Genomic DNA, 27,666 nt, shown 5'->3' on the forward strand with positions numbered 1-27,666 from the left:
GCCTCCCATTCCTTACTTACCACCTGCTAGTAGTACTGGTCATTAGGGATGCATTCATTACTAACCAATAGGAAATTTCCTCATTTCAAAATATGGGGGAGACTCTGGGGGCACTGTGCCACTGGCAAAAAAGAGATAATATTTTCTAGGAAGCAAACCATCTTGGGAATGCTAGGATCTGCAAGTCCCAAACTACCCCTTTCTTGCTGGGAACCCTAATCCTTCTACAGTCTTCACCTTTGCCCGGCTTCCAGTGCCTGACTCCTCCCTCAGACCAGGAACCAGCAGCAAGAAAGTGGCATCATATCAGGAGGTCAGGCCAGGAGAAAGAAGGAACCTGTACGACCGGTTCTGTGCTGAGCTAATGACTGTGAAGACAACAGTGGTGAGTGTGAGGCCACCAGACTGCTCAAAGAGTGGGGTGGATGGAGGTTGAAGAGCTCAGCTGAGGGACTGGGAGGCAGTAAGGAAATTTGTGCCACAAGGAGATCATAGAATCATAGAATCATAGAATATCAGGGTTGGAAGGGACCCCAGAAGGTCATCTAGTCCAACCCCCTGCTCAAAGTAGGACCAAGTCCCAGTTAAATCATCCCAGCCAGGGCTTTGTCAAGCCTGACCTTAAAAACCTCTAAGGAAGGAGATTCTACCACCTCCCTAGGTAACGCATTCCAGTGTTTCACCACCCTCTTAGTGAAAAAGTTTTTCCTAATATCCAATCTAAACCTCCCCCATTGCAACTTGAGACCATTACTCCTCGTTCTGTCATCTGCTACCATTGAGAACAGTCTAGAGCCATCCTCTTTGAAACCCCCTTTCAGGTAGTTGAAAGCAGCTATCAAATCCCCCCTCATTCTTCTCTTCTGCAGACTAAACAATCCCAGCTCCCTCAGCCTCTCCTCATAAGTCATGTGCTCTAGACCCCTAATCATTTTTGTTGCCCTTCGCTGTACTCTTTCCAATTTATCCACATCCTTCCTGTAGTGTGGGGCCCAAAACTGGACATACGGTCTCACCCACATAAAGGATAACAATACACAGAGATTTGGGGCTGGAACTATGATTCTTCCACTCCAAACAAATGCTGGCCACTGCCTCTAGAGCTACAGGAAATCTCCTTTAGCCGAACCTAATGGAAGATCCTTTCACAGAGGTGATCGAAAAATTTGCAGCTACAGATTTTTGCATCAAACACTGGTTGTTTGGCAGCAATGAAAATGAAAACTGAATGAACATTTGCAAACTTTCAAAAAAATATTCTGTTCAAAAAGATGGAGAAAAATCCCACTATCTCTGACTTTTTCTTTTGCACACTGGAAAAGGGCAGGGGAGGGAGGTGAAAATGAGAAAAAGCAAGAAAAAGCTGAAAATTCTAAACGACATTTATATTTGAAGAACCGGAAGCCACCTAAGTTGCTAGGAGAGGAACGTTAACACTAAGAAGTGCTCTTCGCTGAAAATTCTAAACAACATTTATATTTGCATAATGTAAAAAATCATGATAAATACTGAACAAAATACAAGCTTTGATTTTAATATATTTATATTCAAACACTCCCTCCCTCTGCCCCCCTCCACCACACACATACATTTTTTGACAGTTTAGTCCTTTAATATTCTCTGTGGGTCCAGCCTGTTGGTGGCAAAATCCCACACCCAAAGCCAGTACATTATGTGGTATTCAGTGATCACTGAGCACTTAAAGTGCTTGTAAGAGATTTGCTTTATTTTGTGTCTGATTCCAACTGGCTGTGCATGACAAGAGCTTCCCAGCGCTCTACCCAGGCTGTCTGAGAAACTCAGCCTGTAAAAGCATCGTCCCCAGCAACACACATTACAAGTGCTCTTTGATCTATGGCAGGGATCGGCAACCTTTGGCACGCGGCCCATCAGACAAAGCGGCTGGCAGGCCGGGACAGTTTGTTTACCTGCTGCGTCTGCAGGTTCACCCAATCGCAGCTCCCACTGGCCGCAGTTTACCAAAGGGGGCTGTGGGAAGCGGCGTGGGCAGAGGGCGTGCTGGCCGCCGCTTCCTGCAGCCCCCATTGGCTTGGAACCGTGGCCAGTGGGAGCTGCGATCGGCTGAACCTGCGGACGCTGCAGGTAAACAAACCATCCCAGCCCGCCAGCTGCTTTCCCTGATGGGCCGCATGCCAAAGGTTGTCGATCCCTGATCTATGGTGATAGTTTCCTGTAACTTCTAGATTGATAAGTAGACTGACATTTTCTTCAGAGGGAGACAAGATTCCAGTTGTGGATGGAGAAAGAAAAAGGAGGAAGTACTAAATGGGGTTGGGAGGATACCGATGGTTAATAAGAATGTTTAATATGGTGTTCACACCTTAATTCCTAGAGCTATTCTATAACATTATACCCTTTACATATGGGACAGTCTCTGAACAGAAGCAAAAGAATGCCAAAGCAGCAGCTCTAATAGTTCAATTGACAGACTGAGCCTAATTATTCATGATGAGGTCTGACATATTCCATTTACTAAAGGGCAGTGGTACATACACACAAACCATTATGTTACAACCTGGGAAGCCAATTAGAAACACTACAGGTGTAAGTATTACTGAGAAAGATAAAGCCCTCTAGTCACTAATTGTGTGTATGAATGTGAGAAAGTCTCTTTGAATCTGGATTTTTCTGTATCCTACTCATGCTTGATACAGGCACTAAAATATTTGCTCAGCAGTTTAGAGAGCACAAGACCCTTTCTTTATCAATTCACGGTATTCTGCCATTATCTCTCTCAGTAGGAATTGTGTCAAGGGGCTTAGTCTGTTAGGGTTGGTCAAACTTTCCCACAAAAGAAAATCTCCCCTTGCCTAAACTTCATTGAATGAATGGATTTGAAATATATTTAGCAATCAGACGTGCTTTTTGCTTTTTGTCTTTGCAAAGTCCTTTGAGCTCCATCGCTAGGCACAGTCACAGTGGTGCTAGGACTTATCTATCATGAATAATTAGGCTCAGTCTGTCAATTGAACTATTAGAGCATAGAGCATCGGAATGCATCCGATGAAGTGAGCTGTAGCTCACAAAAGCTTATGCTCAAATAAATTTGTTAGTCTCTAAGGTACCACAAGTCTCCTTTTCTTTTTTGCGAATACAGACTAACATGGCTGCTGCTCTGAAACCTGTTATTTTCCAAATGGAAACTGAACAGAGGGCTCAGCATTCACACTGCTCAGCTTACCTCTTAGGCTTTGCTTTTTTGTTTTCCTTTCTGACATACAGGGGCACAGCTGAGCAGCAATACCACAGGATATTGGTTGTCCAAGCCAGCCCTCTTCCTGCTACTAGAATGCATAAATGAGGCTTGTAGATAGGAGCAGGGCTCTCTTCCAAACACTGCAGGACCTATGCCACTCTCCAGAGGGCAGGACAGCTATGCCAAAAATGGCCCCACATTCCACAGCCCAGCATGCACTTCTTTTCTACATCCTTTTCATCGCAGCTGATTGCCAAACAGGTAGGAGTTAAAACTTTAGCATTAGATACACACTAGTGACTGCCCTACTACTTTAGTACCTGGATCACTGCATCACTTGCAAAGAGAAGAAAAAGAAAAACAAAGTCAAAGCTCACCTTTGTCCCAACTCCCAGCTCTTGGTTTAAAGGAATAATTCTCCCAAAAGGAGCTATTTGATACAGCAGCTGTGGTGCCCTATCTTGCTTCCATGTATATTTTAGAAAGGGGCTCCAGAGCAAAAACAGCAGGGCTTTATTAAAAGGTCTGAAGGCCTTGGGAAGCAATATAATCTAGTAGTTGGGGCAGTTGTATGGGAATTAGGAGATCTGGGTTCTAGTCCTGTCTATGCTGCTGACATGCTATGTGGCCTTGAGCTTCACTTCAGTTCACTGTACCTTGTTTCTCTTGTCTATTTAGACTGTAAGCTCTTCAGGGCACGTGATGTGTCTTGCCACATATTTGCACCCTGATCTCACCTGGGGCCTTTAGGCCCCAAAGTAGTATAAATAGTTTGCACTCTTGTGTTCCAGAAGTTGAACTCTTTCTAGGCACTCAATAAGCTTCATACTGCACTAGGACCATATTAAAATCAGTCCCATGCCTGGGTGAGAGCTGGAAATTATTAAATATATCTAGCATCTCCAGACCAGCTACAAGTTAATTCTCCTGGCACCACTCATTGTGTCTGCATTCACTGCAACAACATACAATAACGTCTGTCTGAAACACTTTAATGATGCGTCCACACCTTAATTCTGTTGGTGGCTCAGGCTGTCCCTCCTTGCTGGCTGTTTCAGAGTAGCAGCCGTGTTAGTCTGTATTCGCAAAAAGAAAAGGAGTACTTGTTGCACCTTAATGACTAACAAATTTATTAGAGCATTAGCTTTCGTGAGCTACAGCTCACTTATTCGGATGCATTTGGTAGAAAAAACAGAGGGGAGATTGATATACACACACAGAGAACATGAAACAATGGGTTTATCATGCACACTGTAAGGAGAGTGATCACTTAAGATAAGCCATCACCAGCAGTGGGGGGGGGGAGGAGGAAAACCTTTCATGGTGACAAGCAAGGTAGGCTATTTCCAGCAGTTAACAAGAATATCTGAGGAACAGAGAGGGGTGGGGTGGGGGGAGAAATAACATGGGGAAATAGTTTTACTTTGTGTAATGACTCATCCATTCCCAGTCTCTATTCAAGCCTAAGTTAATTGTATCCAGTTTGCAAATTAATTCCAATTCAGCTGTCTCTCGTTGGAGTCTGTTTTAGAAGCTTTTTTGTTGAAGAATACCCACTCTTTGGTCTGTAATCGAGTGACCAGAGAGATTGAAGTGTTCTCCAACTGGTTTTTGAATGTTATAATTCTTGACGTCTGATTTGTGTCCATTCATTCTTTTATGTAGAGACTGTCCAGTTTGACCAATGTACATGGCAGAGGGGCATTGTTGGCACATGATGGCATATATCATATTGGTAGATGCGCAGGTGAACGAGCCTCTGATAGTGTGGCTGATACAATTAGGCCCTATGATAGTGTCCCCTGAATAGATATGTGGACAGAGTTGGCAATGGGCTTTGTTGCAAGGATAGGTTCCTGGGTTAGTGGTTCTTTTGTGTGGTGTGTGGTTGCTGGTGAGTATTTGCTTCAGATTGGGGGGCTGTCTGTAAGCAAGGACTGGCCTGTCTCCCAAGATCTGTGAGAGTGATGGGTCATCCTTCAGGATAGGTTGTAGATCCTTGATGATGCATTGGAGAGGTTTTAGTTGGGGGCTGAAGGTGATGGCTAGTGGCGTTCTGTTATTTTCTTTGTTGGGCCTGGCCTGTAGTAGGTGACTTTTGGGTACTCTTCTGGCTCTGTCAATCTGTTTCTTCACTTCAGCAGGTGGGTATTGTTGTTGTAGGAATGCATGATAGAGATCTTGTAGGTGTCTGTCTCTGTCTGAGGGGTTGGAGCAAATGCGGTTATATCGTAGAGCTTGGCTGTAGACAATGGATCGCGCGGTATGATCTGGATGAAAGCTAGAAGCATGTAGGTAGGAATAGCTGTCAGTAGGTTTCCGATATAGGGTGGTGTTTATGTGACCATCGCTTATTAGCACCGTAGTGTCCAGGAAGTGGATCTCTTGTGTGGACTGGTCCAGGCTGAGGTTGATGGTGGGATGGAAATTGTTGAAATCATGGTGGAATTCCTCAAGGGCTTCTTTTCCATGGGTCCAGATGATGAAGATGTCATCAATGTAGCGCAAGTAGAGTAGGGGCATTAGGAGACAAGAGCTGAGGAAGTGTTGTTCTAAGTCAGCCATAAAAATGTTAGGTTTCAGAGTAGCAGCCGTGTTAGTCTGTATTCGCAAAAAGAAAAGCAGTACTTGTGGCAGCTTAGAGACTAACAAATTTATTAGAGCATAAGCTTTCGTAAGCTACAGCTCACTTCATCGGATGCATTTCCACCAAATGCATCCGATGAAGTGAGCTGTAGCTCACGAAAGCTTATGCTCTAATAAATTTGTTAGTCTCTAAGCTGCCACAAGTACTGCTTTTCTTTTCATAAAAATGTTGGCATACTGTGGGGCCATGCGGGTACCCATCGCAGTGCCGCTGATTTGAAGGTATACATTGTCCCCAAATGTGAAATAGTTATGGGTGAGGACAAAGTCACAAAGTTCAGCCACCAGGTTAGCCGTGACATTATCCGGGATACTGTTCCTGACGGCTTGTAGTCCATCTTTGTGTGAAATGTTGGTGTAGAGGGCTTCTACATCCATAGTGGCTAGGATGGTGTTTTTAGGAAGATCACCAATGGACTGTAGTTTCCTCAGAAAGTCAGTGGTGTCTCGAAGATAGCTGGGAGTGCTGGTAACGTAGGGCCTGAGGAGGGAGTCTACATAGCCAGACAATCCTGCTGTCAGGGTGCCAATGCCTGAGATGATGGGGCGTCCAGGATTTCCAGGTTTATGGATCTTGGGTAGCAGATAGAATACCCCAGGTCGGGGTTCTAGGGGTGTGTCTGTGCGGATTTGTTCTTGTGCTTTTTCAGGGAGTTTCTTGAGCAAATGCTGTAGTTTCTTTTGGTAACTCTCAGTGGGATCAGAGGGTAATGGCTTGTAGAAAGTGGTGTTGGAGAGCTGCCTAGTAGCCTCTTGTTCATATTCCGACCTATTCATGATGACGACAGCACCTCCTTTGTCAGCCTTTTTGATTATGATGTCAGAGTTGTTTCTGAGGCTGTGGATGGCATTGTGTTCTGCATGGCTGAGGTTATGGGGCAAGCGATGCTGCTTTTCCACAATTTCAGCTCGTGCACGTCGGCAGAAGCACTCTATGTAGAAGTCCAGGCTGCTGTTTCGACCTTCAGGAGGAGTCCACCCAGAATCCTTCTTTTTGTAGTGTTGGTAGGAAGGTCTCCAACGAGAGACTGCTGAATTGGAATTAATTTGCAAACTGGATACAATTAACTTAGGCTTTAATAGAGACTGGGAATGAATGAGTCATTACACAAAGTAAAACTATTTCCCCATGTTATTTCTCCCCCCCCACCCCACCCCCCTCTGTTCCTCAGATATTCTTGTTAACTGCTGAAAATAGCCTACCTTGCTTGTCACCATGAAAGATTTTCCTCCTTTCCCCCCGCCCCCGCTGCTGGTGATGGCTTATCTTAAGTGATCACTCTCCTTACAGTGTGTATGATAAACCCATTGTTTCATGTTCTCTGTGTGTGTATATCAATCTCCCCTCTGTTTTTTCCACCAAATGCATCCGATGAAGTGAGCTGTAGCTCACGAAAGCTTATGCTCTAATAAATTTGTTAGTCTCTAAGGTGCCACAAGTACTCCTTTTCTTCTTGCTGGCTGTGTATGTGCAGTCATGCCTCAGGAACTGCTGTGAAAACTCTGTCTGGTTGCTCTCAAAGCAACACCACTCCTGGTACCATATCTGTTCTCCTTATTAAGGCCCTCTGAGATTCTATTTAACAGCAATGCTATTTTTATTTAAAGATTGCGTAACTCTGACACAATGGCAACCAGAACCTGGCAGGGCTTAGTCCACATCCCCGCCTCCCAAAATGGATGGTTACCTTTGGTCTCTGCAGCTACACCAACATCCTTATGCAACAGCGGCAGGTAACTTACACAGGTGGTGCTGAGAACCCATAACTCCCATTGACTACAATAGTACGAAGTTGGGGTTGTTCCATACATCTCTCAAGATCAGACCTTCAGTCCTGAAAACTCATTTGGATTCAGCAGCCTCAATCCTTCAAACAGAAGCAGACTAAAATAACACCCCTCTTTGTCACTGTACTTTTGACTCTGTACCCCTTTAAAAATGTAATGCTTAAAAATGAAAGTAACCGCGAGATTAAGATACCGAGCAAAGATTCCTAATCCCTTTAAGTGTTTTTTTGTATTATGGTTGAATGAAGGGCTCTACCACCCCAGCGTGGGAGCTTGTAAGTCATAAGCATTTATACTGGGCGGTGCTGTTATTTGGTCGGAAGACCTCTAAAGAATATTCATTTGCTACAGGAAGTGGCATTGGTGGCTCTGAAGGAAGCGCTCTTCTCTGAGTCAACAGCCGAACAAATTTCCCAGGGTGTTGGAGGGCAACGTTCTTTTGGAAGGGCTGGCCTTTGGATGAGATGTAAAACTGACACAGTATTTCCAACCCCACCTGTTCAAAAATCGCAAAACCTGCAAAATTAGGGCATCAATTTAAAAAATCATGAGATTTTACAAAAATGGTAGATGGGGTGGGCGGTCTGTTTTCTTCTGGTTTCTGAGCCTTTAGGATGCACTCCCATCACACATTCAAGCTTCTCTCTGCAACCATGAGGGCTAGAAAGATACCCTTTTAAAATGAAAGCTGAGATTCTCCTGCAATACTCTGATTTCAACATGTGGAGCTTTAAGAAAAATACCAAATATTGAAAGATAAAATTATGAAAGTTGGAAACACTGGTGAAGTCTACACTACTTTACTTATTTAAAGCTCTCATTGTGCCTTCTGCATGACCAAGGAGTGCTGCTACTCAGCCGGTGATCGTTCAGTGGCCAAAAGCTTTAGTTGCACAATGAGATCACCAATGATGGACTGAATATCCAGCCAGGCTGTCTTAAATACCTAGCTAGAAATCAATCTGGATGGCACTCAGTGTGCAAGAAGGCTATGTCCCTTTGGGATTTGCCTCAGTGATGATGGTGCCAGTATGGCGGTTTTTGCTGCATAGGTGCTGGAACTAGGGGTGCTGGGAGTGCTGTCACATCCCCTGGCTTGAAGTAGTATTAACAACCCAAATACCTGGTTTCCACCATCAGCACCCCCACTGTAAAAATTGTTCCAGCAGCACTGATTAGCTCCTGTGGCTAGGGCCAATTCCTCTGGTGATTAGTTCACATTCCTCTTAAAAAGAATAACTATTGAATACATTCTTTACTGGTCAAAGAGGTTACTAATCACAGTAACAGTCCTTAAATTTTGCAGGAAAAATAGGTAATTTTGTTAATATTGTTGTATGCCAAATTTATTTCAAAATGTACACATTTTTTGACATTTTCTAAAAACGCCACCATCCTGTTAATAGTTTGGGACATTTTTATAATAATTTGGGGAGGAATGGATGCAAAAGAATGCATTTTGCATCTAAAGACAAACCCCACAAATGTAACCTGTCAAAATGTAAGTTGATTTGCAAGTTTGGCAGTTTTGCCAGCATTCCAGTTACACTTTACCAGAGCCAATTTGATATCCCTGTGCTCCATCTAGCCTCAGATCCCCTCTGTCACTATTGTGTCTTAATTCAATGCACAATAATCTTTTTTTACAGTCACCTATGAAAAAGCGAAATCATCAGGATACAAATCTTTGACAACAATTATCCTTATTTGTGATTAGTCCACTTTACATTATTAATAGAGAAAAAAATTTTAAAACGTAATTAATTTTTCATGAGAGATGCACTCAAAATGAGATTAGTAGATCCAAAAAACATTCCTCTGGACTTTAAGGAAGTTTTGATCCAGACTGAAGCTTTGCATTTTGCTTTGCTCTAAACTTGGCTGAACCAGAACACTTGGGTAAAGTTTGGATTTCTGATCCACATCTGCACCCGACCTCCATGGCTGAAATCCATCTCTACTCTTCAATACGGATGCAGTTCATTGACTTTTTTCATTCTGACTGTTTCAGCAAAACCAGATTAGTCATTTTCATTTAATTCTCTTTACTCATGCCCCAGCATAATGCTGTTGTATTTGGGTTTATGCCGCTGCAGGGAAAAGTTTCCCTATAAACATTGTTTTTTCTTATTTGTAACTAATGAAAACATCTTCATCTTAGGTTTTGCAAACCCCATTGCCTTATTCTCCTCTCCCTTCTACCTGTTAAAAAACCAAAACCCCTCTTGGACCTAATCTGAGCTGACAGTTTCTCTTTAAAAGTCACCTCATCATATTAATGAGTCTCATCTGACCAACTAAACATCTTGTGGTTGCCTCACAGTTTAACATCCTCCTGGTAAACTTTATGCTGCAGTGAAGAAATCCTATGCTGTACCTGTATATATCTGGTTTCTCTATGCAGTACAGTAGCTGTCAGTGGATAGCATCACTTCTAAATGTCATCTTGTGTATAATCTGTCTGACCCATTCCAAATCTTATAGGTCACAGAACATTTTATCCAGAGGTGCCATTTCATTTTTAAGTATTGTAGTCTGTACCTTGCTTCTTCCCAGGAGGAGACCTCCCTGCTCTTCCCATACAGTAAAGACAGCATCAAGGAATTCAAGCAAATGGTAATATACTTCTCAAGGGAAACAATTTTCTTTTTCTGAAATCAATCATGGTATCAGTCACATGAACAGAAGAAACAGTATGAAGCTCCTCTATCTTCTCAGTTTATTCAGCTCATGCATCCTGTGCAAACACATAGAGGCCACAGAGCTATTTTCCAAGTGATGCAGATATAGACAGACAGGTGCTTAGCCTGCAACAGTTAATTTTCTGAAATATGCAACATCTAACCAGATAGACAGGACACACTCATAGCACTTGGCAGATGTAACCTGTGTATAGGGAACGAAGAAGCAAGTCCACAAAGCCTAAGATCTCCACTTACTCTCCCCCTCCAAGGAACCTTTGCTCATTTTTAGAACCAAATGGAAGTGGAACTGGTTTAAGATTCTGACATACTAATAATGTTTTTAGTTGCTGTGGTTTTTTTCCCCATTTTTCATTCCCTTTTTCATGTTCTGGTTAAGATCTGCAGAGAAAGAAGTGCCCAGATGCCACAAGAAAGAGTATCCTCTAGGATGACAGAATAGAAGTCTCCCAACAAAGCCTGTTTTCCCATGACATCCAGCCCAATTCCACAGATACAAAAGAGGCTCAAATAAACATATGGATGCCCCATCCCATGGTCAAATCCCCTTCCTTTTCCTTTCACTTACAAGCTTCCCACCCTATCCCCAGCCACAGAGACCTCTCTCCATAGCAGTTATTATTGTCTTGATTTGCATTTGCTAAAATAGCTACCAGACAGTAATGCCACTATTTCACACCCAATGAATCTGGGGGGGAAATGGAATTCTCACATCCCTATTCATCACCTTAAGAACCATTGCATTTTAGGCTATTTGACCACCAAAGGCATCATCTTGAAAAAACCCATTTGCCAATGTATAACTGTTAAAGAGCCACATGCTCCTCTCCACTTCACAGAACTGAGGGGAGCAACAACTGGGGGAGCAGCACCCAAACATAGGGCTGGGGAGCTGCGTCCCCACATTACATGCCCCTAGATTCAGAGGCTCCCTGAAAGAATCCCAGGCAAAGCTTTGTGATTCCAGAGGAGATTGGGCTGGAGGAAGGGCCACTCTCCCCAAAACCTTCCCTCTAGAAATTGCCAGGACTCCCCAAGTAAGATAATGCTGACTCATCCAGCAGTGCCTAGCCCAGTCTGCACATACTGCCATAGAAATCCCCCCTGCAAGAGATTTTTGGGCAATTTCAAGAAGGCAGAACATGGTAACCTGGCTCTTGGAGGAATTAATGATAAAAGAAGAGGCACAGAACCTTCTCTATAGGAATGATCTTGACCTCAGCCAAGAGTCCTAAGATTTGGGATGATCTTGGGACATCCATGGGTTCAGGGTACAGGTCCCCCTTTACCACGCTAACCTTAGTACACTTAAGCAATTCACCCCACCACACACACACAATTAGGTAGAAAATCATGGAGGTCTGTCCCCAAACAGGTTTTTCCCATATAGGAGGTAATCTGGCCATTAAAACACTAAGCAAACATTCTGTCTCAGAACAATCATCCTTCCTTCCCAGCTCCTAATGGAACAAATAAATAGCTGCCAGATGGATTGAGAGGATCGCTGCAGAGGTTAGAGAAGTGATGATGGCTCTCTGTTCCAATGCATTCAGTGTAATCACGACCTCGGAGCGCCCCTTCCAAAAAGGAGTCCAGGTCCTACCAATGAAGAGCAACACTCACCAAATTTATCATCGCAGCTCCCTTGGAGTAACAGCCATAAGCAAGGCTGCAAAACAGTTCAAAAATACCCCATCCTTCCAAATAACTCACATTTGGAGCTTAAGGGGGGTTCCTACAGAGTTATTCCATTGAACAACACTGAGTTCCTGTATTTAAAGAGACCCTCCTCCCTTCCTGAAGGACAGGTGGGATTTTAAAGGCTTGTGTCTCTTCCCATATTATACACAGTGTATGATAATCCTCATACTTTATATAGTGCCCTTAATCTCGGAGCACTCTACAAATATTAAGCTATTAAACTTCACAAGGCAATACCCAGTCTAAATATTTCATACGCACCCTCTCATTGTAAACCGAAGTACATCCCTATACCAGGCCCAGTAGGGATGTTCATGGGCTTTCTGGGAGCAATCATCTCCCTCAGCCACAGAACAGCAGGAGAGCCTGTCTGTGGACACTACTGTTGCCCCAGGGTCACAGTCACCTCCATTTCAGTTGTGCCTCCTTCCCTGTTATGCAGTGGTGTGTTGCTGATGGAACCACAGAAACTCCCCAAACTCTCTTCCACAATTGCACGCAAGGAATTCCCGCACACAGATGAAGAGCTCTTCAGATCCTACCTCCCACCCCCGCCCCACCCACATGCAATGGAATCAAATCAGTTTCACTATGGCCAGAACTCTCTGCAGCCATGGAAGAAGGTTTAAGAATTGCCCCAGAGAGGGTGAATAATCTAACCAAAGCCAGAGAGCTAGAATCAGTTCCATAGTTGGAAAAAGAGCATACGAGCCAGGGGTCCCATTCCCTTGCTCAGCCCACTAGCCCACATTTCCTATACAGATGAATTCCCATCTAATATGGGGAGGAAGTATGAACCTGGATCAGCCATATTTTTTCAGGTTCTTCTTTCCAGTTCTATAGGCTATTATATAATTCTCTAACCTATTCTCTGCCTTTCTCTCTGAATAAGCATCCATTTATTTCAATAAAGACTTTTAATTAACCTTTTAGCCTCTTAATGTGTGTGTATATATACATACACACAAACACACACACACAAATCTCTAGCCCTGTTTTGAGCTCCCCTGCCTCCTCTGATATTCAGCTTTCAGCTTTTGGGGAGGTGTTAAGTTCACAGTTTCATTAATTCACATAATCTTTTTCTTGTTCTTCCACTCACCACCTGAAGAGGGCCCTGTTATTATTATTATATATTTGTATTATTGTAGCACTTGGACCAGGATCCCATTTTGAAAGATGCTGTGCAACTGCCAAAATATTCTCAGCCATCTGAATTACTAGTCATTGTTAGGAAGGTGTGCTGGGTAGGGCTGGGACCTAGGACTCTGGGTTCTGTTCCCTATTCAGTCATTGATTCACTATCAGCTCCTGCACAAATTACCTAAGCCTCAGTTTCACTATCTGTAAAATAGAGATAAGGATACTTAGCAAGCCAACCTGGTGGTGTAAAGCACTTTGAAAGCTTCTGCTGAAAGGTGCTGTACACTGGAATTACAAAGTAGTAGTAATAGTAGTAGTAGTAGTATTCAAACAACAATGCTACGAGACCCAACACTGTGTTTAAATATTTTTCTCCTCTATATTTCTAAAACACAGTTACTATATCTTAGACATATCAAAAGTGGTTCCTCTTTTTTACAGCACATCAGTCAGATAAATCCCAAATAACCATATGCCAGCTAATAATTCTTAATCCTCACATAAGTATCATCAGCATCAGTTTACAAAAGGAAAAACTAAAGCACAGATGATGAAGGCTGAGATTTCCAAACATCTTCAGTATTTGGGGGGGCATCATCTTTTGGCTGCTCTCAAACTGGACACCCAAAATTAATGGACCCTTTTGAAAATCTGGGCCTACCTACTTATATGACTCACAGCATTATAGTATGCGAGTACCTCAGACATTAATGAATTTATGCTCACGAGGCTCCCTCAGTCTCTCCTGTCAAAGCTGTTCTACCATGGATTTAGAGTCACTGGCATATGGGGATTGGATGCTAGGTCTCCTACCTCTCAGGTGCATGCTCTAACCACTAGGCTACAAAGTCATTCTCATACTTTATCTCTGGCTGTCATTATTTATTCCCAGAACAGCTTTCAACAGGTGAGATGGAGGGAGCCCCACATCAGAATATCTCCATACCCAAAGGTTAGAGCACACATTGGAGAGGCGGCAGATCCCTATTCAAAGCCCATCTTGGCAGAGGGAGGACTTGAGCTGGCGATCTCTCAGGTGAGAACCCTAACCACTGGGCTAAAATGAGGGAGGTGCTCCCATCAGCCCAAACCAGCTTCTTGCTAAAACAATATAGGTACCTAATGCCAAGAGAGGGTTTGCAGCTGAGCATCCCAAACAGAAGAAGGCACCTCCTTGAAGCCCAGACTTCAGTGCCTATCTCCAAGAGAGGGGCAGGGCGCACACCCCTTGGCTTGGCACCTCCCATTGGCTAGTTTAGGCAAGGAGCCACCTTTTGTGAATCCCATTCTGAGGAACCTATCTCTCCCCATTCATTGTAGAGGGCACTAGGCACCTAACCCAGGCTTTGTGAATCCCAGTGATTTTTCTACATGCCTCAAAGTTAGGTATGCTGATACTGAACATCATCACATCTACGTTTCTTTGTGAATCTAGCACCTAAGGGTGAAATTCGGCTTTCAGTTGCATCAGTGAAAATCTGTACTAACATCTCTTTAGATACTCTAGATTTACACCAGAGCGCTGTAACTAAGCACAGAATTTATGCCTGCATATACAGGAGTCACTTTGACCCTCACTGTAATGCAGCCGGCACTGGGGCAGAATAGGAAGGCGATTAACTAAATTAACATCTCTAAAAAAAGCAGCATGGAGAACTTTTAAGAGGATCCTTCCAATCTGGGGCAAGGCAATGTGGGGAAGCTGGGAAAACACTGAGCATAGCATCCCTGCTCTGTGTCCAGCCTCCGGTGCTGTCAATTTAATACATTTCAGGAACACCACAATACAATTTAAAGAAGTTAAAACTTGAAGTAATTAGAGAAGTCATAAAAAAGAACCATTCCTCTAATATTCTTTTCACTGCAGATGGTAGAGTAAAAATGTCAACTTCCTGTACTCACAAGGAGCCATCAGTTTTCAGGACATTCAAAATGGGATAGGTGCTTGACAAGAGCTTCTTTAATAATGCAGATTGGTCTAAGGAATTAGGTGTGGACAAGGAGGGAGGGCTCCAGGAGTTGTAGAATTTGTCCCAGCCCTGTCACTGATTTGCTGAATGACCTCAGATAAGTCACTTACCCTTTCTGTCCCTTGGTTTCACACTTGTACAATGGGGATAATAGTACTGCCCTGCCCAAAGTGTGTTATGGGGGCTTAATTCGTTAATGTTTGTTCAGTGCTTTGTAGATGTTTTGTGCTTTGTGTTGTTAAAATGGAGTAGCTGACATAAAACTATGAGCATGTCAAGATGAAAAATGGGCCCCATTCACAAAGGTTGGAGCCTGATCTAGACTTCCAAATATCAAGGATGTTAGGATCCATCCCAAGTCTATCCAAGAGCACCCAGACTTACCAGGGGTATATTTCATATTTACTGTTGCCTCTACAGGAAGAACTACCGAAATAAGCTTGACTCCAGACCTGGAAAGCTTGAGATTCATAGTTAAAAAATGAGGAAAATATTTCTGAAATGTGTTGAGCAGGTAACACCAACAAAATCCTGTGGATACAGATATCAGTTCAATGACAGGCTTTGAAGGTACTGAGTTAAAAAGAAAGAGAGAGAGAAAGAGATGGGGGGGGAAGGCTCTTTCAAGAAAAAGCATGCACATCCTTATCAAAGCTGACATAGACCATTAAAAACTGAAAGTAGTAGCACTATGTATTGATGGAACCTCTAGGATTTGGCCTTATAGCCAGAAGACATTTTCAATGGAGTGCCATTTTTCCTATTTAAGGCAGTGAAATCAAATCCAATGTAAGATTTTATTTGCTAAAAATGATAGGTGAACCTCCTAAATTTGGTTTAAATCAATAACCTGTGCCCAAATTAACTGAAAAAGCCATTTTATGTAATGAATTAGTACCCAGGCAGATTGGTATCTCCACAGTCTTAATCAACAGTGGGTCACTGATAACAGGAGGCTACACTGCAAGACTCCACTTGCGTACATTCCTAAACAGAAATAAATAGTGTGAACATTTTCCCTGCTGCTTACTGGAGCCCGTTTGCTAGGTAGCCTGTTGACTGTCCAATCTTTAAAGAAAAGGCAGAGTTAGGAAAGAGAATTTAGGGTATATGCACACTGCAAGGGAATCTGTGATTGTAGCATGGCTAGGCATATCCATAGTAGCTTTAATCTAGCTAACGCAGGTAACGATAGTAATGTCGACATGGCCGTATGGGCTTCAATACCAGGCCTGTTGCCTGAGTACAAGCTTTGGTTAGCTACCTGAGTACCAGCCAGCTAAGGAGCTTAGTACATACTTGCATTACTAGCCCATGCTGAAGCCTGTGCTGCCCAGTTACACTATTATTTTTAGCCATGCCAGCTAGAGTAAAGCTAGGATGGGCATGCCTGCACATGCTATAGTCTCATCCTCACTTGCAGCGTAGATGTACCCTAAGAGACAGAAGCAAAGGAAGCATCTACATACTTTTGCCAGTGGCGGTGACTGTTGGTTTCCATTTTGAACCATTTCCTTTTGCACTGATTAAAATCAATGTCCCCTGATATCTCACGAGTTTACTTTTGAGCATTTATCATTTAAACATGCTAAAAAGAAAATTAAACTAGGTGATATAAGAAGCCACTAAATAAATTTTAACTGGATACAGTATTCTTCCTCACTTTCTGCCTGTTAAGTGCTGTTCATTGTTGTTATGTTTTGCTTGAAAATAAGGCTGTCGATTTTTTTAATCATGCGATTAATCAAAATTTCTTTTTTTAATTGCTTGACAGCCCTACTTGAAAGCAGTTCAATTCCACCCATTTCAGTGATGGGCAATCCTGGGGTATATTTAGGTTGTGAAGCATGTTGAACCCTTTGGGATTTTTGGAGAAAAGATACTAGATCTTACTGTGTGCTGCCTGATGCTATGCTTACTAGGGGTCTAACTGTGAGCCCTTAACTCCCACTTAGGAGCACCTACTTGTATTAGTAGACCTATTGATTTCAAAGTGACTACTTGTTTGAGTAACTGCCCCCTTGTGATGGGGTGGACTAGGCCCTGAGGCCCCTGCTGGAGGCCTTGTAGCTCTGCCACACCCCACCCCAGAAAAGGGCAGTTGAGAGGTCCTCCAAGCTGCCTAGAGCGGCTGTGTGGGAATCAACCAATCAGGACCTAGCAGCTACTATAAGAAGAGCTGCAGGGCCAGCCTGAGATCAGTTCCTTGCTAGAGCAGCAGTTCTGTAAGAAGCTGGGGAGAGTGAGAAGGAGTCCTGAGCGGGTTGTGGGGACTCCATCAGGACAAGGCCTTGAGGTAAGAGTGAAGATGACACAGGGCTGTGGGGAAGTGACCCAGAGAATTAGAGCAGTGATTTGATTTAAGTAAAGGGACATGGGACAGGATCCCTGGGCTGGGACCTGGAGTAATGGGCAGGCCTAGTTTCCCCCACCCCATTAGCCATAGCAGGGAAGTAGCCAGCCCATTGAGGCACCCCCAGTGGAGGGAACTGAACTGCAGTGGCCCAGCTGGAGAGTTGTGGCCAAAAAGGGTAAAGACATGGCCTCCAGGGAAAGAGCCCTGGGGCACTGCTCTATTCTGGAGCAAGGACAAACTGGGAGACATCACAGAGGGCACTCAGCCTGTTGGGCTTGTACTCTGAAAGGGGTTTGCTTGTCTGTTATCTCACAGACAGAATGTGTTTGACTTCGCTGGAGGGCTGAGTCAGTGAAGATCCACCACTAAACAGGTAAAGAGAGAGTGCAGGCATGTGCACTTGGCCAAGGGGCGCTCATGAGTTAAGTACAACCCCATTACACTACTATTAGGAGTAAGGGGTTCAATGGTCTAACCCTGAAAGATAAGTTGTTTATGGTAGACTTCTCTAAACCAGAACAGTTCATTTATTCAAATTAGCCTTAGTTTACAACAGCTGTGCTGGTCAAAAAATGACTCATTTGCTTCCCTACAAGAGCAGCCAAAAATTATACCAGGGGATCTTGGTGACCCTAAAAGTGAGGTCCTTATATGCAGCCCCTTCAGTGAAGTGAATTTCACTCTAAAGGCATCGGTATAAAGATTCAAGATAAGATTTAACATAGAGTGGGATGAAGCTATTATGGCTTGGGGTTTAAAAGGCTGTCTCCCTATGTTTATATCTACACCTAAAGCATAATACATGGCCAGACAGTCTTGAAGGGGCATATTTTAAACAGCAGATAATGTGGGAGGGAAAGGAACCATTTAAATTTGCCACTTTGACTATGTGACACAACTAGGGTTCATATAAAACAATTGCTCAGAATCTTCACCCAAATTTTGAACAAAAATGTTGGGGATTGATATCTGGATTCCAGCTGAACCAGAAGAGCCTAAATCAAACAAGAAAAGAAGCACTCCTGTGCTTTGGGATAGACCAGAAGTAGGAAGTACTGCAAGTCACAGGAGCAATAGCATGAACTCAAGATTTCTGAATGATCTCTAAAATACTCAGATAATCCATCCATTTTGGGAGCAAATCCATTCTAATCTTGAACATACAACCCCTTGGAGTTTTCCCCAACACTAGAAATCTTCATTTTAGAGCGTCCAAAGAAAAATTACCAATATAAGACTCTCACAGGTATCCCCATGAACTAGCTCCACTGAGATGAAACATAATGACATATTGAACTATATTATTTCCTCTTCCAGATCCTTGGTTCTCAGCAAGCAGCTTTATGTTGGACAACTTGCACACCAGGACCACCACGCCCCTATCCTGGCATAAAGGATGGAGGCGCAAGATCTAGCTGCAGTGAAGATGCACCAGCAGGGAATTCACCTCCAGAATTGGCTGCTGGACTCTTCCAGTGTGATTATAGCATCTTTGTACCTCCAGAGTGGCACAAAGGGACAACAACCTAGCTTGTGAATCTGGCCAATGGCATACAAAATAACAGCCTGCAGCGTGGCTGGCTAGTGACCCTTCTCAAATTATGCAACTTCACTAATGTTCTGGGCACTGGAACAAGGGATGGCTGGGTAGGTATGCAGATAGCACTTTCCAGCTCCTGTTCTCAATTTGCTTCACAAACCAAAGTTTATGTAGTCTCACAACAAGCTAGGGAAATATTATGATCTTTTTACAGATGGAGGAAGCAGAATCTCAGAGCTTGGGTAAACTGTTAAAGTTTGTGGTAGAGGACACGGGTCTCCCAACCTACAGTCCATGCACACATACATGTAAAGCCTCAGAAACATTAGCTTGACTGGCAGCCTGGATAATTCCTTGTAAGGCTTAAGTTTAAAAAGGAGCAACATTCTCATCCTGCAAAATGAAGAAAAAAATTCACAAATCGTATGTGCCAGAGCTGAGGTTACTGCTGCAAGCATCTGCTCTCAGATTCATACATTGGCCATGAACATTTTGATCTACTCCTGTGCTACTAGGAAATAGCTGGGCTACAACAGCTGAGTTACTCCTGAGGGTGAAATACTGGTACATGGCAATATTAGCCAAAAGAAATAATATTCTGCTGTGAAACTATTAACCCAGTGCTCAAAGGCTTCTTTAGCCCCAGACTGTCTGTATGATAAGCAGAATTCAGCTGCAACTGGGAATAGAGGCAGTAGAGGTGCTTCAGGAGAAAGCACAGAAAGCTGCTGTCAGAATGCATGTCTGAGTAGCACAATCTACATACACCAGGGGCTGTTACATAGCTGGGTTTTTTTTTCTATCTTGATTTTGGAACTTTATAGAAGGTAATGTGCTTGCATGAGTATGGAATGAAGTTTTGCATCCAGTCTTTGCTCATTCAAGTGACCCCATTGACTTCAAGAGGATCACTCAGTTGAGTAACAGTTCACTTTGCTCATTTGGGAATAACCCATCCACCACTTCTACTCCCCCTTTTCTTAGTCCTAGGAATAGAGTCCAACAAACACTTAACGTACAGCTTAGGGAAGCAGAGGTGCTGGAGGGGAAAAAGCGAGAACATTTAGAGCAGGGTTGGGCAAACTAGGTGGGGAAATTGCATGCAGGGCCATGAATGTAGCCCTGGGGCAGGGGGTTGGAGTGTGGGAGGGGCTGTGGTGTGCAAGCAGGAGCTTGGGGCAAGGGGTTGGGTTTGTGGGGCATATGAGGGGGCTCAGGTGCAGGAGGGGGTGCAGAGTGTGGGAGAGGGCTCAGGGGATTGGGGTGCAGGGTGCAGCAGAGGGTTGGTGTGCAGGGTACAGGAGGGGTTTGGGGTGTGGGCTCCACCCCAGCACCGCTTACCTTGAGCAGCTCTGGGATGGCAGCAGCATGCAGCAGGGCTAAGGCAGGCTCCCTTCCTGGCCCCGCGGCACGTCCCTGGGGAAGGGGGGGAGAGAACTCCACGCGCTGCCCTCTCCTGCAGGTACCTCCCCTCAAGCTCCCATTGGCCCCGTTCTTGGCCAATGGGAGCTGTGGGGGGGGACGGTGCCTGCAGGTGAGGGCAGCACACGGAGCCCTCTGCTCCACCCCCAGGGGCCGCAGGAACATTGGGCTGGCCTCTTCTGGGAGTGGCGTGGGGCCAGGGCAGGCAGGGAGCCTGCCTTATAGGCCGGATCTGGGCTGCAGGCTGTAGTTTGCCCACCCCTGATCTAGATACTGCTGTGGCCATTAGAAAAGCAGCAGAAGCAGGGACAGATTGCAAATGTTCTTCCTGGGGTAGGCAGGAGCAGCAAAACTCCAGTGTGCAGCAGCAGGAGTAAAAGCAGGAAACAGCAGATTCAAATCTACAAGGGCAGCAATGGCAGTGAGGCAGACCAAAGCTGTAGTTCAGATTCTACTGCATCTTCTCCAGTCTCCTGCTTTAGATATAAATCATCTTTCCAGCCAGTCTTCCTCTTAATAACTATTGTCTAGGTCTTTCTGGGGAAGGAATCACTATAGAGCCTGACAGCTTAACTAAAAGATATAGGCATCCTCCCTCACTCATTTTACCAGATATGCAGAGACATGTCTCTATGTACCTGAACTGAGAACTGTGTGCACTGCATGCAACAGAAGGTCAAGTTAACCTACATGCACATCCTATCAGTTACTTGCTATTAAATCTACGGTAGGAAAGGCACCAATATTCTTTCTTTGGCACCATTGCCTGTCCCATTAGTCGCTTGCTGAAATTATTTTTCAGTTACTCAGCAACTCTCTATTAAGTTCCTCAGTATCTCTCACTCATTTTCAGTCTGTGTGTACAGTTCTCTAGTCTGATGTTGTTATAGGGAACTTGGCAACAGCATCCACCCATGACTTATTTGTAAGGTAAGGAGACTGTACAGAGGCAATGCATTTACAGCCTTTCGCAAGTGCTATCTTATTTTTCTGTGAGTGTTGCCATTAAGACATATGGAAGTGATAGTGAATGTGGTAGTGAATTTTATTACAGGAGAATCTTTCTTTCATAACTCCTACATTACTTCCATTAAAAAAATGAACTGAGGAATAAGCTCTTAAGAGTCTATGAATTTATCTTTCTGGAATGAAATCAATATGTTTTTACAAAAGACTCTCTGCCCTGTGTTCTTTCACTGAGCATTTGTATCCTGCTGGACAACTATTGCAACAAAATGTGAAGGAGTCAGCAATCTCTGCTGCCATCTTCTGATGTTTTTAATGTAACCAAGGAAAAGTGGAGGGGAATCAAATCCAAGTCCCTGCCTGTCGCAAAATGAGATTCAGTGAATTAATAGTTTGAGCCAAAAGTCATAGGCCTGTCATACAATCCTAGACATTAGAGATGGAAATGGCCTTTTAGCTCTACTAGTCCCAATAATTTGCTGATGCAGGATTGTTCCCTAGGATAGATTTAGGCTTGGTTTTGATTTGTTTTAATGGGTAAATGTTAGTAAACATTGAATTCACCATAACCACACAAACTGACATTTTTATCAATAATCAAATTACAGCTAGGCCAACAAAAATGCTGCTTCGGAACATATTAGAATTTAATTTAATTTAAGGCTGTTTACTTTGTGAATGTTGACATGTGCTGCTGACAATTTGTGTTTTAATAGGTATAAAGTGTTAACTTTTTTGAATCTCAGCATCTACAATAATTAAATACTTGTCTGCCCCCTTAAACATCCCATACCTGTGCAAATTTAAATAGATTAAAAATAAAGTGCTTAAAAATAAACGTTGGTATCAGCTGAAATTACAAAAAATCAAAATCAAATCCTGCCACCTTAAGTATATTCTTTAGTCCTTTGTCTAGGCCAGGTTCAAATATCTCAGGCAAGGCATCTTCTACATTTCCATGGGGGACTCTCCTCTGTAATTGAACAGACATTTTTCCTAATATTTAGGGCCAGATTCTACTACTTTTGCTCCATGACTAGCCCCTTTGACTCTAATAGGACTATTCTGGAATTAAATCAATCAGTGTGAATAAGGGCATCAGACTCAGGCCTTCCATCAAGAGATGGATGTAGACAGACATGGAAACAATATTGGTCACAATACACCAACAGCCTACCCATTGTCAATTTTTTTTTGTAAGCTTCTTAGACTCCAAGACCAAAAGGGATCATTGTGAAAATCTAGAAGTGATATCATCATCATCCCAGCAAACAATGGAGGGTCTTGAAGGAAGATGAGTTAGTTTTGGAGATGCTTCATTGGGAGCAGGCTTTGGCCTATCATCTCTGTAGTTCCCAGGAGGATGCTTCTGCAAATTCAGCACAGAGCTGCACTGACTTTGGGGGGCAAATTTAGTCAACACCACTGCTTCCCAAGCCTTTCACATTAATAACCACTGCTGAAGTTATGATCCATAACGCAGGGATCATTTTGCCCTTCTTCTCGGTGTCCTTTTCTCTAACACGGCCACATGGTATTTGAAGCAGAATTGTTCCTAATTAAACTTTGTCAGGCAGCTCCCTTGTTCTTTCTGTTATTGACTCATTTTTCTCTAGCCTTGCTAGAGCAGCTGTATTTAAGACTTCATATTTGGGCAACCTCTATCACATACGCTATAAAGCCTCTGTGAACATGTCCTTAGAAATGCAAAAGGGTCCTTCTGAGATTCTATAGTATTAGTCATCAAGCATGAAATATCCTCAGAGAAACTGCATGAAGAAACTCAGAAGAAGGAGAGATCAAATATGTCTTAAGATTAATGGTGTGTTTATCCAGGAATCCATTCTGCTCTCATACCTCCATATTTGAGATTTTTAGTTTTAAAGATTTTTATTCCCCCTTGCTTCATCTCTGTCCTTCCACCCAATCTCACCATATAGCAGCAAGAGCATTCTCTCTTGCAGCTCCTGACCTATGGAACCGCCTTTCTCTGCCTCACTGACACTTTTTTTTTTAAGATCATCTGAAAAATATGTATTTTCGCCCTTGCCTAATTTCTCTTCATTTTGTCTCCCCAGATATTTTAACTCTGTGAGCCCAATTTGTATGAATGATGTTGTGCAATGGTTTGGTATTGTTACCAGCTTCCCTTTTCCCCACTGGCAAGGTTGCAAGTGAGTATGGTTTGAAAAAAAAAAAAGCTGCAGGCCTGGGAAACAGAACAAAATGTTCTTTTTAGTGTGGGTCCCTGTTTCACCAGCTCTGGAGAAGGCAGGTACTACCGTGGACAGTCTTTAGTGGTGCTAAAATTTTGCTGGATTTTTTTTTTTTTTTTAGACAATGTAGTTTTTGCGTCATTGCTTCTGACGCCCCTGATGCTGTGGTACTCATTAGAAGAGAAATAAAGTATTGAGCCGGTATTGCAGCTGGAAGCTACGTGTCCAGTGATTTTTTAGAATGTGACAGAAAGACAATCAAATGAAGGAAAAATAAAACAAAATTTCTCAGTAGCATTGGCAAGAACATAACATTTCTGTATGAATGATGAATAAGGCTACAATTTTGTCATGCATGTTTTTGGTCAATTTCACAGCAGAGGTGCAGGGGAAAAACCCATAGTCACAGAAAGCTCATGCCCTGGGGAGGTGAAGGGTTGGTGGAGAGGAAGCCCATCCCACACTCACCCAGCAGTGCCAGCTTCTGTCCCATGGAGCTGGGCCTGGCTCCCTGCTCTGAGCATCACGACCCCATACGTTAGATCTCAGTGCAACTCAGATTTGGTGTGTCCATGTCTCTATCTACAGTGAGGAAGACATGCCAAACCTGAATGGCCCTGCAACCACATGAGCCAGGTCACAATGCTCGCAGTAGGGAGTCAGACTCACGGGAGCTGTCATTGTGAGGGGCCATGGACTTTATTAAAATTCACAAATATAATGACCTTCCTGCCAAAATCCTAGCTTTAATGATAAGTAACTATAGGAAATGGAAGTTTATGCACTGTGTACCCTTGACCATTTCAGGTTTCATGAACATGGAGTCATCACAGTTCTGCTAACAGTTCATCAAGGGGAATACTCATGCAGCAAAACAAGGTCATAGGGGCTATGATTATGTCTGAAGCAAATTCACTTTAAAAATGCAAAGGAACAGCCCTAGATTTCCCCTTCTCCCCCCTCAGCCCTTCAAGTCTCCTAATAATTGAAACAGCAGGCCGGGAGTCAGAATTCCTGGGTTACATGCCCAGCTCTGCCACTAATTTTCTATGTGACCTTGGACAAGTCACTTCTGCTCAGATTTTCAAAAGTGGCTTCTAGTTACAATTGCCTCAATTTTGTATGCCCAATTTTAGATTCCTATGGCATGATTTTCAGAGGCACTGAGCGCACACAGCTCTAACTGGCTCTAGTTACAGTTGTGAGTGCTCAGCCCTTCTGAAAATTGGGCCCTGGGCACAAGAACAGTCCTAGTGGTTTATCTAGCTAGGGCAGAAAACATTTTCAGTGCTCCAGAGAGCGGCCAAGCCAGAAAAAAAAAAAGCAGCCAATGAGAGCAGAGCAAACAAAGCGGACAGCACAGCAGTTCAGCCCACTAGAAGTTTGTACCCAGGGCAACAGCTCTGCTCACCCACTCCTAAAATTAGCTCTCCCCAGATGTCTAAAAATGCATAACCAAAAACTGGATCCCAAAATTAGAGGCCACTTTTAAAAATTTGGGCAAAAACTTTGGGCAAGTGGAAATTTGTGTCTCAGTTCTTCCAACTGAAAAGTAAGGCTAGCCATAGTTACCTACCTGACAGCGGTGCTGGGAGCCTCTGTATATTAACTGGAGCAGGGATGCTAAATGCAAAGCACTCCCTCGTCGGCAGGTCCCCAACCCTCAGTTCCCTCCTGTGGGTAACTTTCCACCCTCCAAAGAATTTAAAACAAATGTGTCTTCAGGATACTAATTTACTGAGTCTTCACACAGTTTCTGGTGGCCTCCTGGGCCCAAACCCTTCCCCCTTGGCTAAGGGATTCCACAGCCCTCCCTCCCCTAGTACCTTTCTGCTGACAACAGATTTTCAGGAAACAGAACTCTAAACAAAACCTTCATAACAACAATCTTTCATCCAAGGTATCTCTGCTGGGATGCAGTCTTCCAACCTTCCTCTACAGTGTGGAGGCCAGGTCACCTCACTAGGCAGCAGACAAGCAGACTCTCCCACTACAGTTTCCCATGGTGCTTCAGGGTCTGCTTCAGAAAACTTCCTACCATTCTCTAGAACTCCTCTGCTTTACCCATACTCTCTCCCAGGGCTGCTCTCACATCTACCCCAGAGGTCTGATTGGGTCACATGGCTCACCAGGGGAGGAGAGTTGGCTATGTCACAAGTAGGGCTGCTGCCATGCATCTCCCTGAAAGGGCCAGCTGCCCTATGACATTAACATTAGCACAGCACTTTGAGATCTTTGTTTGTGAAGTGCTGTATAGGGCAAAGCATTATCATTCATAACACATGTTACATGGTATGGAACTATAAGAAGTCCCATTCAATTTAGAAACCTATTTAACTGGCTCCTGGGTTGTATTAAAAACATACAAACACCCTTCTGCATTTACATGAACGAGCTACAAAAAATGGCTTTTCCTCTTCATTGTAGATTTATTAGATCACATTTTTGAAACCCAGAGTTGTTTATTAATAGCAGAATTCAAATAGTCCCCTTTAGCAGCGCTTAACCTTAGGCTTCTTACAAATATATATGCCAGGCTGCTAGATATGATTGTTACACCCAACTGCACATATTTGATTGAACGATGCAATATCTCTGTATTAAAGCAGGTCTAGGGGTTGTTTTTCTGTTTCTCCTAGCCACTATATAATGCAATGATGGATGGTGCATCAGCAGTCAGAGAAGTCACATTGCTTTGAAGTGGGGCAGGAGTCAAGAGACTTTTCCCTTTACATTTTTCTAACACAAGAATCATTCCACCTTCCATTGGCAAAAATGTGCTTTCTGATGAACTGTGGATATGATTCATATATTAAAGGAATGGAGGAGGAGTAATTTGCAGCATTTTTATTGGCCATACTTACAGTAAGTCAATAATTACTCTCTGGTAATTGTGTACTAATAACACTAGCTGTTTACATACAACTTCAAAAACAAATGAGACCCAGCTTCATTAGCAATGGACTCTCAAGACCAATCTCCTAATGAAGACAAATGTCCTCTGTTTCATATTGAGGGACTGCAGATATGCTTATATACAAGGTTAGGAGAATGCCAAGAAAGACAGACAGATGCAGCCCATAACACTCAGATATTTTACCTCCTAATGAAGACCAGCCAGCTGCACGCAAATTAAGTAGATCATTTCCTGATTATCCTGTGCCTGGTTCTTCAGCCCTTACTCTAAGTGAGTTGTACTTATTAATGTGAACAGTCCTGCAGAGCCTGATGACATTATTCACATAAGACAGAACTATTCACTGTGAATAAGGTTATAGATGTAGGGCCTCAGTAGTTCCGCATAATTCCCATCAATACTAATAATGCTTACCACATTTCATCTTCAAAACAATTTAGAAACATGAAGGCCAAGATCTATGAAGGGACTTATGCTCAGCATCACAACACCTTCCAGCATCTAACCTGTAGGTGCCTAGAAAATCATAGAAACGCTACTGTGCTCGACAAAGCCTGAGTTAGGCACATAGGCACCCTATACAATGAATGAGGAGAGACAGGCGCCTTAGACTGCAATTCACAAAGCCAACACACTAGTCAAGGAGGTGCCTAAGCTAGCCAACGGGAGATGCCAAGAGAGGAGTGTGTCCTAATCCCCATCCCTCTCATGAAGATAGATTCCTGCCTTTGCTTGTGATTCCTGAGCTGGGGGAAGATAGTCGTATACAGGACCCAATCTCCTAGGTGGGCTCTTAGCACACCTAACTTCATAAAACAGTTTGTGGTAGGAGAAAGAGGCAGTGAAGTGCCTCCTGTATACCTTTAGCCTAGTAGATAGGATACTCATCCAGAATATAGGAGATGCCCTGGTTCAAATCTCTCCTCCTCCTAAGTGGGAGAAGGGACTTGAACAGGGACTAGCCACTATCCTATAATCTCATTGGCACCCTTTCATTGGCCCAATTAATATTCAATTAGTCAATTAAAGTAGAACAACTTCGATAGGAGAGATTGAGGACACAATAAATCAGAAATCAGAAT

General features: G+C 43.4%; 1 long non-coding RNA gene across 1 annotated transcript; it reads left to right on the forward strand.

Annotated features, from left to right (window-relative positions):
* Positions 1 to 17,367: 17,367 nt before the first annotated feature.
* On the forward strand, positions 17,368 to 19,978 carry LOC119857566. Its single transcript, XR_005293635.1, has 3 exons — positions 17,368 to 17,463; positions 17,839 to 17,896; positions 18,841 to 19,978. It is a non-coding gene; the product is annotated as an uncharacterized LOC119857566 (long non-coding RNA).
* Positions 19,979 to 27,666: the final 7,688 nt, after the last annotated feature.

Source organism: Dermochelys coriacea, chromosome 6 (assembly GCF_009764565.3).
Source record: "Dermochelys coriacea isolate rDerCor1 chromosome 6, rDerCor1.pri.v4, whole genome shotgun sequence".
NCBI lineage: Eukaryota > Metazoa > Chordata > Testudines > Dermochelyidae > Dermochelys > Dermochelys coriacea.